Source organism: Buceros rhinoceros, unplaced genomic scaffold, assembly GCF_000710305.1.
Source record: "Buceros rhinoceros silvestris isolate BGI_N320 unplaced genomic scaffold, ASM71030v1 scaffold2529, whole genome shotgun sequence".
Lineage (NCBI taxonomy): Eukaryota > Metazoa > Chordata > Aves > Bucerotiformes > Bucerotidae > Buceros > Buceros rhinoceros.
The window spans coordinates 26,827-35,107 of NW_010431911.1; the positions used below are offsets into that span (position 1 = coordinate 26,827).

Here is an 8,281-nt window from a genome sequence, read left to right on the forward strand (position 1 = left end):
CAGATCACTCCTTGCAAAAGCTGACCTTGTTCTGACTTCAGTGACACACAGGCTGCCCTAGGCTTTCCTCTGCAAGAATTTTTTCATCATTCTCTAGAGAAATGGTGAGGACAAGGCTGACTGATGTAGTGATAAAACTACAGCTTCTGGTTCTAAGAGGCTTTACCAGCATTTTCCATCAGTTCAACAAGAAGTTCATCTCCTTTTCATGTCTAATGAATCAGGACCTGAAATGCAGACAGGGTGGGCAATGATTTCTTTTACTGAGGAGGAAAAAACTTTAAATACAGTCCCTGGAAAGCTGCTACAAAGACTCTGCTTCTGTCCTCATTCTTTCACTGCAGCAGTCGGGAGGGTGAAAGACTCCACCACAGCTCTCAGTTGACGGGCAGCCCTGCTCCAGTATAAACTCATCCAAGGCCTCTGACTAAACAAGACCCCTGAGGTGATACAGACCTAGGACCCAAAATCAGTGAATGCACTGCTTTATTACCCATAGACACAAAGCCCAAGGAAAACAGACTCCTTTCCAGAAATCAAGGCAGACCATGGATAGCCAGTCAAAAGCTATAGTACTAGCTGACTCTGGAGTCCTCCTGCTGTGCTGCCACGTGAGAGGTTCCAATCTGATCTTGAACTCCTGAGCTGGCAGTGCCCCAGATTGCAGGAGGGACAATGTCTTGTATTGCTCCCAGAAAACTCCCTTGGGTCACTGCAGGAGCGGCCTTACAGCCTCTAAAGGCTCCCCAGTCCACACATCACTAGAAAAATGGCACGTGTCTCTGCTTTTGAAGGATCAAGGAGATGCGTATGTATTTGTGTATGTCCATTGCGTGCCCGCGATTGCTAAGGATGCTAAGAAAGCTACTGAAAAGCCCAGTGACCATTGTAGAAAGTGCCAAAGCTTAGAAGGGACAGAATATCTTCTCCAGACCTACAGTTCAGGAGGTCAGTATACCACACACAGTCTGGAAACCCAGGCCATACCTTCTCGACTTGATGCTGCTCTTGGTGCTTTTCTTTCTCATTTTACTTTTCTGTGCTTTCTTCTCTGGGCTCAGTACTGACAATGCTGGCACCATAGTGCACCCTGCTGGAAGGCAGCAGCTACGGCTGTCCTAGGATTACTTCTAGCAGGGATGGATGACATTTCTCTGTTTTAACAGAGAAATTTAGGCACCAGTACTTTAACTAATAGCCCATCAAGCCAGCTATTGGGTTCGATCCTCACATCTGAAAGCCGGCTATTCGGATGCACACTAATCCATTTCACTCCTTCTGTACCACTGTGTTATGAAGCTTTTTGTCAAAAACACTTGATGTCAGGTAACTCCCTGGAATACTGTAGCTCAGTTTCACGCATTCACTGAGCCTAAGGATCACCTCTCCCAGAGGATAGCTGTGAGCCACGTTAGGTATTTCAGTCTACGTTTTGGCTACCTCCTTCCACCCTTGCTAACACGAAACACTGCCTACTCATTCATTATGGGTCTTTTAGTTTGGATTTCACTGAGACAGCTTGAAAAGCCTTGTCCCCATGTGGCTCTTGGCAGGCTAAGAAGTAAAGTGCTCTTGCTCTCAGCTTTCACAAAGCTGGGGAGGTGCTGCTTATTGTTAAGCAATGAAAGGGGAGGGCTCAGGTCACATCTGTGAAATGTTAGCGGAGAAGGGAGGCTGGGTGAAAGTAGGTGGCCAGCACAGCATAGCACTTTGCTGGATTTTGCAAGGCCACTGGGGAGATAGACAGCCATTTGTCTCAGAGCCCTGATAACGGGCCGACTTGCTCCGTGCTGGCTAGCTGGGGGTTATAAATACTTCTGCAGACACACACTCTTGGAAAGGCTGGAGACAGAGGCTGATAGGGGATTAATCGCCTGGAGGCGGGGTCAAAAGGGAGTTAATTAGTTGTGTTCATGCATGGAGATAAAGCAGGTTCGTGTTTCCTGGCCTTCTTCCTTCCCTCCAGCACCTGGGCTTTTGGGGAAGACAAGGTGAGCTACCAAAATGGCCCTTGAGAGTGGCCAGAGGAAACTATGTCCCGCTTGGAAATGTGATCTCTCCATCTTCAAAGACCCATTAAGCACCAGCTTTTGCTAAACTGATAAAGAGAGTGGTAATGAAGCTCAGAGGACAGGAGGTTAGTGTTCTAACCCAAGCTACTGTTCAGCAAGCTCACAGAAAGACTAGTGCCCAAAGTATTCAGCCAAGAAAATAGCCACAAATCCCTTTGTCTGTAATGATATAAAAGGAATGCTCCCATAACACTGCACTTTCAGGGGAAGAAGCGGAGCTACAGACTGAGTGGCTGTCACTTCCTCCATAGTCAAAGTGGTAAGGGAAATTAAATGATCTTCTGTATAGGCATTTCTCCTCCTCCTCTAGCTGAATCTCAAAACAGTAAGTAGCCCAGACTATAACCCATCCAGTCACTGAACACTCATTTAGAATGATGCTATAAAATTTCTCCCAGCATTACAGAGTTGGCATTTACATTGAGAGGTCTCAGCTCCCCAGTTTACAATGGACAGCGGTAAGCAAGGAATCTCCTCAGTCCTCTTTTAAGCCCTCATGCATCATAGTTCAGGAAGCAAAGCCAGCTATACTGAGAGTCCTGCACTTAAAATCGGTGTCTCAGGAAACCATTGTCACCTTTGTGTTATTGTCACCGACAGTGAGGAAGCCTGAGCTAAACAGCTGTCGTCAAGTTTGCAGCCAGGCGTAACAGGCAGTCATCTGTTTTGGATTCCCACTGCCCATTAAACTGAACTCAGTTACTCATGTCTGGGACTGGCAAATTAAGATTTGCATTTGGCTAAAACACAGTTCCCAGGAAGTCATCCAGCATGATGCTAAGATACCGAGAGACACAGACTCATCCAATGGATGAACACATGCTAGCTGATACTGCTAAAATTCGTACCTAATTTTTCATTTTAGTTTTTTTCTGGCTATAACTTTCAGCTGCTGGTTCCTGTTATGCCTTTCTCTGCCATACTAAATAGATCTTCAGTACCAAATACTTAAATTTCATGGGGTATTTACACAATATAATACAGTCATTCTCATGTTCTTTTCCTTAAGATAAACAGATTGAACTGTTTATGTCTCTCAACAGCCCTTGAATAATTTTGTGGCTCTTTTCTGCAACTCTCCGGTTTTGCAATGTGCAGTAATCCAGTTCTGATTCCACCAACAGTGTATGCAAAAGTCAAGTCACCTCCCCGTTCCTATTTGTTACACCCTTGTTTATATAGCTACAGATCATAGTAGCCTTTTTAGTCTCAGGATCATACTAGGAGCTGATGTTCAGTGAGTTGATTTCCTTTCAGAGCTACAGCTTCCAGAATACAAGTCTAGCTTCCAGTTCATGCTCTTAGATATATGATTTTGCAGGTAGCTACATCAAAATGTACTTTATGCAAGTCTAGCTTCCAGTTCATGCTCTTAAATATATGACTTTGCAGGTAGCTACATCAAAATGTACTTTATTTAAGTAAGCCCAGTTTACCAGATCTCTGTAGCCACCATCTTGCCCTTGTCTTTATTTGTCTCTCCACCAATCCTTTACTTCTAGATCATTTATAATGAAGTTGAAGAAGATCAGTACTAGTCCTAGCTGAAGCCCCTTCTGACTCATTCCAGAAATACACCCGTTCAGTGATTTCTGAATCACAGCTACTAGTCAAGATAAGTTTAGGGGAATATTTCTGCAATGCTGGGATTTATTAAAGGTTAGCATCATATGCTACAAGTCTCCTGAGATAATGATTTCAGGAGTAATTTATCTGGCTCAGCCATTTTCATTATTTGACCCACAGTAAAGGTTGTCCAGCTCTACCCTCCCTAAGCAAACAGTCTGAAAACTGTTTGAAATGGTAGTTTACTCTCTGCATTTGATGTGAGTCCATATTCTTTCCAAAAACCAAACCATAAAAAATTATTTCACATTTCCGCCCTTCCACATTCTAACCACCTTTTTACCATCACACTTAGTCACGGTCTCCAGTGCCATTACTTTTCCTCTCAATATACTTGAAAAAAATCCTTCTTACAGTTGTCGTGGACTATTTCATGTTATTTTGGCTTCCTTTGCCATTTTCTGTTCATTATAAATTCCAATTTATATTAATCATTAATTGTTCCTAACTTTCCATGTTTCCTTTTATATTGCCTTTTTAATTCTAATTCCTACTCTTATTACACCAGTGAACTGTAGTAGGTTTTCAGCCAAAAGCAGCTATTTATTGACCGGGATTCATGACTTTTGAATTAAGTCTTCTCATATAAATCCTATTTCCACTCGTATCTTGTACTGTCTACATTTTTCTTTTCCTTTGCCTCTGACATACCTCCCCTCCTGCATCGCTTTTCAAACAGTGCCCTGTTGTTGTCCGTTATCTCCATATCAAAGTGACCTATCTGAGTCAGGAATCTGTAACAAACCTTCAGAGTCAAGCTATTGCTTTTCCAAACTGTGGTTTGAAAGCACGAAAGAACTGAATTCTCCATCCCCTGTTTTACTTCCTCGAAAGCTTTCCATTCTACTCTAATACCTTAGACTTTCTCCTACCTCCTTCCTTTATCCTTGCAGAATGGAGTGTAGCCTGATCTGATACCACGGTCACAGTAAAATCATCCTTCCCCCTCCATTTGCACTTTCCCTATCATGTCAGTGCCTGACAAGTGACTATTATTTCATATTTACACAACATTATGTTGCCAAATGAAAATGCTATAGGCATGCTAGGAATTATTGCTATTTGGTTTGCCATTCCATTATCTACAAGCACATGTAAAACTGCCACAACTGTACTTCCCGAAATGCTATCACTCAGGGTGCCGAGCTCCATGCAGGAGAAAGGACCACGCTGGCAATCTGCCAGCGGCTGAAAGGCTACATCTAATTGTGCATAAAGTTGAGCAGATTGTCTTCTTAGACCAGAGCAAACAAGCTTATCTCTAATGCAGACATATGGCCAGCAAAACCTACAGATCCCAGCATGCCACATTCAGGCCAGCTGGCCATGTGGATCACAATGAAGTATTACATGATCTGATACTACGGTGACGGAAGATCAGTGTTGTTCCCTCCATGTTCAGAAGTCACGAGTCAGGCCACTCAAATTCATAAGTTTGGCTCAGAGAGCTGGAGATTTTAAAGGAGATAAACCAATAAAATTTGCTTTTGAGACAGGGGTTCATATTCTCCCACTTTTCTGTACAATAATTCTTTAAAAGTATTTTTTTTAATAGAAGCTAAGTCACGCAGTCATTTGTCTCTGGGAGCTGAGACATCAAGAAAAACCAGACTGACGGTATGATTAGGGGAGGCACAGTAACATATTCTGAACTCTTAAAGTGCACAGATAATTTGATAGAAAGACATACAGACAGAAGCTCGAACCTGCAATCACCACAGATATCACTAGTAAAGATAAGGGTAGCAGACAGTTTTGTTACAAAACTCCAGTTTTTCCAATCTTGCACGAAACTTGCTGCTTTTACCTTTGTTTTTTTTATTCACCCAGTTTTAACTTCCTTTCTTCCCACCTCTCAGCTGTCACATAAAATGTTCTCTCTGCCTCCAACTTTCCATTCTGTAAGACACCTCTGCTCTCCTATAATGACACACCATACATTTTATGACAGTTACCCCCTTGACAGCCATCAAGATGCTCAGTCTCCAATTAATAAAGAAAACTATTCCAACAGAGTTGTTAGACAGGTTAAAATCAGCCTTTAATCTCTCAGTCTTGTTCTTTATGTCTTTTAAGATGCAGCCAATACAGGCTGATGCTCATCATTCAGATGTCACTCCACCCCTGGTCCACTTCTCGTGTATTTGTTGAGGGCAGAGACAACTCTGGCTTCAGTCACAATTCTAGATGCAATAGATTTGGGGGTTCCTACTTCTGCTCTGACAATAACTGTTCAAGAGAGGATCTAGCCAGAAAAGGCAAGAAAAGCTTCAGGTCAAAACAAGGGGATTTGCCAAACTATGAACATGCCAGGAAACAGAAGCAGCACAGTCTGCTCTGGGTCAGGACCAACATGCACTGGCAGAGTTGAAGGAAGGTTTATCCAAGAACCAGAGTCTGAGTTCCTTGCAACCAGGAATCGGTGACTTTGGCAGAGCCATGCTGACAAAATCAGCAGAAAGCCTGCGTCTGCCCTCTCCTTTTTTTTTTCCTCACATTTTCACAAGCAACCAATACTTCAGGCAACCTGAATGCTTGTTAAAGAGGGGTGGATTGATCTTTCTTTAATGTCAGCACTCCTATCTGCATGTGATATAGTGCCCTTAGAGAGGCTACATGTCTTGCTGATCCTGTAACCAGTTCCTTACTTCTTCACCTGGCAAGCTCATTCTATCAATCCCCAGGCTCAGTGCAAAAAAGAGCAAGAAAATACAGCCAGAGCTACACAGGTACCACGATGAATCTTGCCCTCTTCCATTAAGAAGTACTCAGTTGCACTTGAGCTTAGGTAGTCTTTGGGACGTCACTTTTTTTTGAGGAGGCTGAGATCTGCACTGACAGCCACAGCCTTGCAGGAAGGGGACAAAAGTTCACACTTACAGAGATTTCAGGTTGCCACAGGAGGTGAAACCCAGCAGTGGCACAGCTGAGTCCCATTTTCTATCTGCCACTGGATAAAATACAGTTACAAGTCAAATTTAATTTGAAGACTTAAACAAACAGCCATCTTCATGTCTTACACACAGCATGACCTACCAGTTGCCTGGTGCCTCGAACTAGATGCTAAACACAGCAGACTGATATCTGTAATCTTTCAAAGGTGCCTTTCTCCATCTCAGCTGAAGGTGGCTAAAACCAGCTCTGTGATGCAAATTAGCCTGCAGGCTCTTAGGCCTTGGTGCCTATTTTCTAGTGGAAACACAGAAAGCACTGCAGATTCATCTCCTGCTGCAGTGGATCTGTGGTTTCAGGCCTGGCAAAATTAAAATATCTCCCTACCACAAACACTAGAAAAAAAGAAGGGGCGGGGGGGGAATGCAAACAGTAGCAATGCCTGAACAACTATAGGAAACTGCAGCTGAAATTTTCTTTGGAGATATCTAGGATGTGACGCCCCCTTGCAATACTCCTTTTTGAGTGAAAAGGGCCAACCTAATGAGCCAGTGTATGTAAAAACATGCAGCCTCTCCAGACTGTACCTCTGGAAAATTACTGCAGCAAGGTCGCTCCCAGTAAGTTGAACAATGGTTTAGATTTTAGCACTGCTTATGCTCTAAACAGTAAAAAATGTTCAGAATTCATGCAGGAGCTCGCTAGGTTCCTTCTCAGTTTCTTCTTTTCTCTTTTTTTCGCAAAAAAAAAAAAAAAAAAAAAAAAAAAAAAAAAAAAAAAAAAAAAAAAAGATTGGGCAATACATTACAAAGTCTGAAAATCTATTTACAGCACTGGCAATTCACTGGCCTTCCAGCCAATTCCATCTGGCACAGGTTGCCTACTATCCTATCCTGCTGCTCCAGGATAGGAAAAAAAATGGCAAACCTAAGTTCTGATTGTGTCCCAAGAATCTTTCTAGACAGCAGGATGTGAAAACACTTGGCCCAGTCAAAAAGAAGCAGCAAATCAGCAAAAAGAATTTAGAAACAAGTAACAAGTGATTCCCATCTCTCCAGAGAAATATTCTGCCAGAGGAGTCCCTGATAGAGGCTTTAAATATGTTTAACAATTGTCCAGCAAAACAGTAAAGACGTGAACTGAAGATACATGCCAGTACGCACATCTTCCTTTCTCCTTCCACAGTGTGTAATCCTGCTAGAATACAGATTATTCCACACTACAGCATTTCTAACAGTTTATCAAAGGAAGGTTTGAATTCAGCCTCTCAGAGATATCAGTCCAGTGTTAATGACAGCCCATTTAGATAAAGAAAAGCAATACTGGGCGGGTCAAGAGGTGTGAAATACTTCAAACCACATAAATTCTCTCTATCACTAGTGGAGTTATTGCTCCTCACAGGGACACCAGCTGCCACAGGCTTTACAGAAGTTGGGAGTATGGCACTCAGGCAGAGGGGTAACTGCTGGTGTGCTCAGACCTGTTTCGAGGATGTGACAGCCCTAGTACACTTACATCTTACCATTGTAAGCATTTAGACTGCTTAAAAGGGGAATTAAGTACAATATTTAGAAAAGGATAAAGTTCCTTTACAGATTCACAGGAGCTTCTCCTAAGCAAAGCATACCAACTCTGCATCAACCTACACCTTGTTGCCTTGGTGTTTTCCAGACTTCTCGGATTGCCTTTCC

The 8,281-nt window shown here is 42.8% G+C and overlaps 1 protein-coding gene across 1 annotated transcript in view; it reads right to left on the reverse strand.

Moving 5' to 3' along the window:
* RSPH9 (radial spoke head 9 homolog (Chlamydomonas)) overlaps window positions 1-8,281 on the reverse strand; it is an 18,561-nt gene that overhangs the window by 8,610 nt on the left and 1,670 nt on the right. The gene's annotated exons all lie outside the window — the stretch shown is intronic.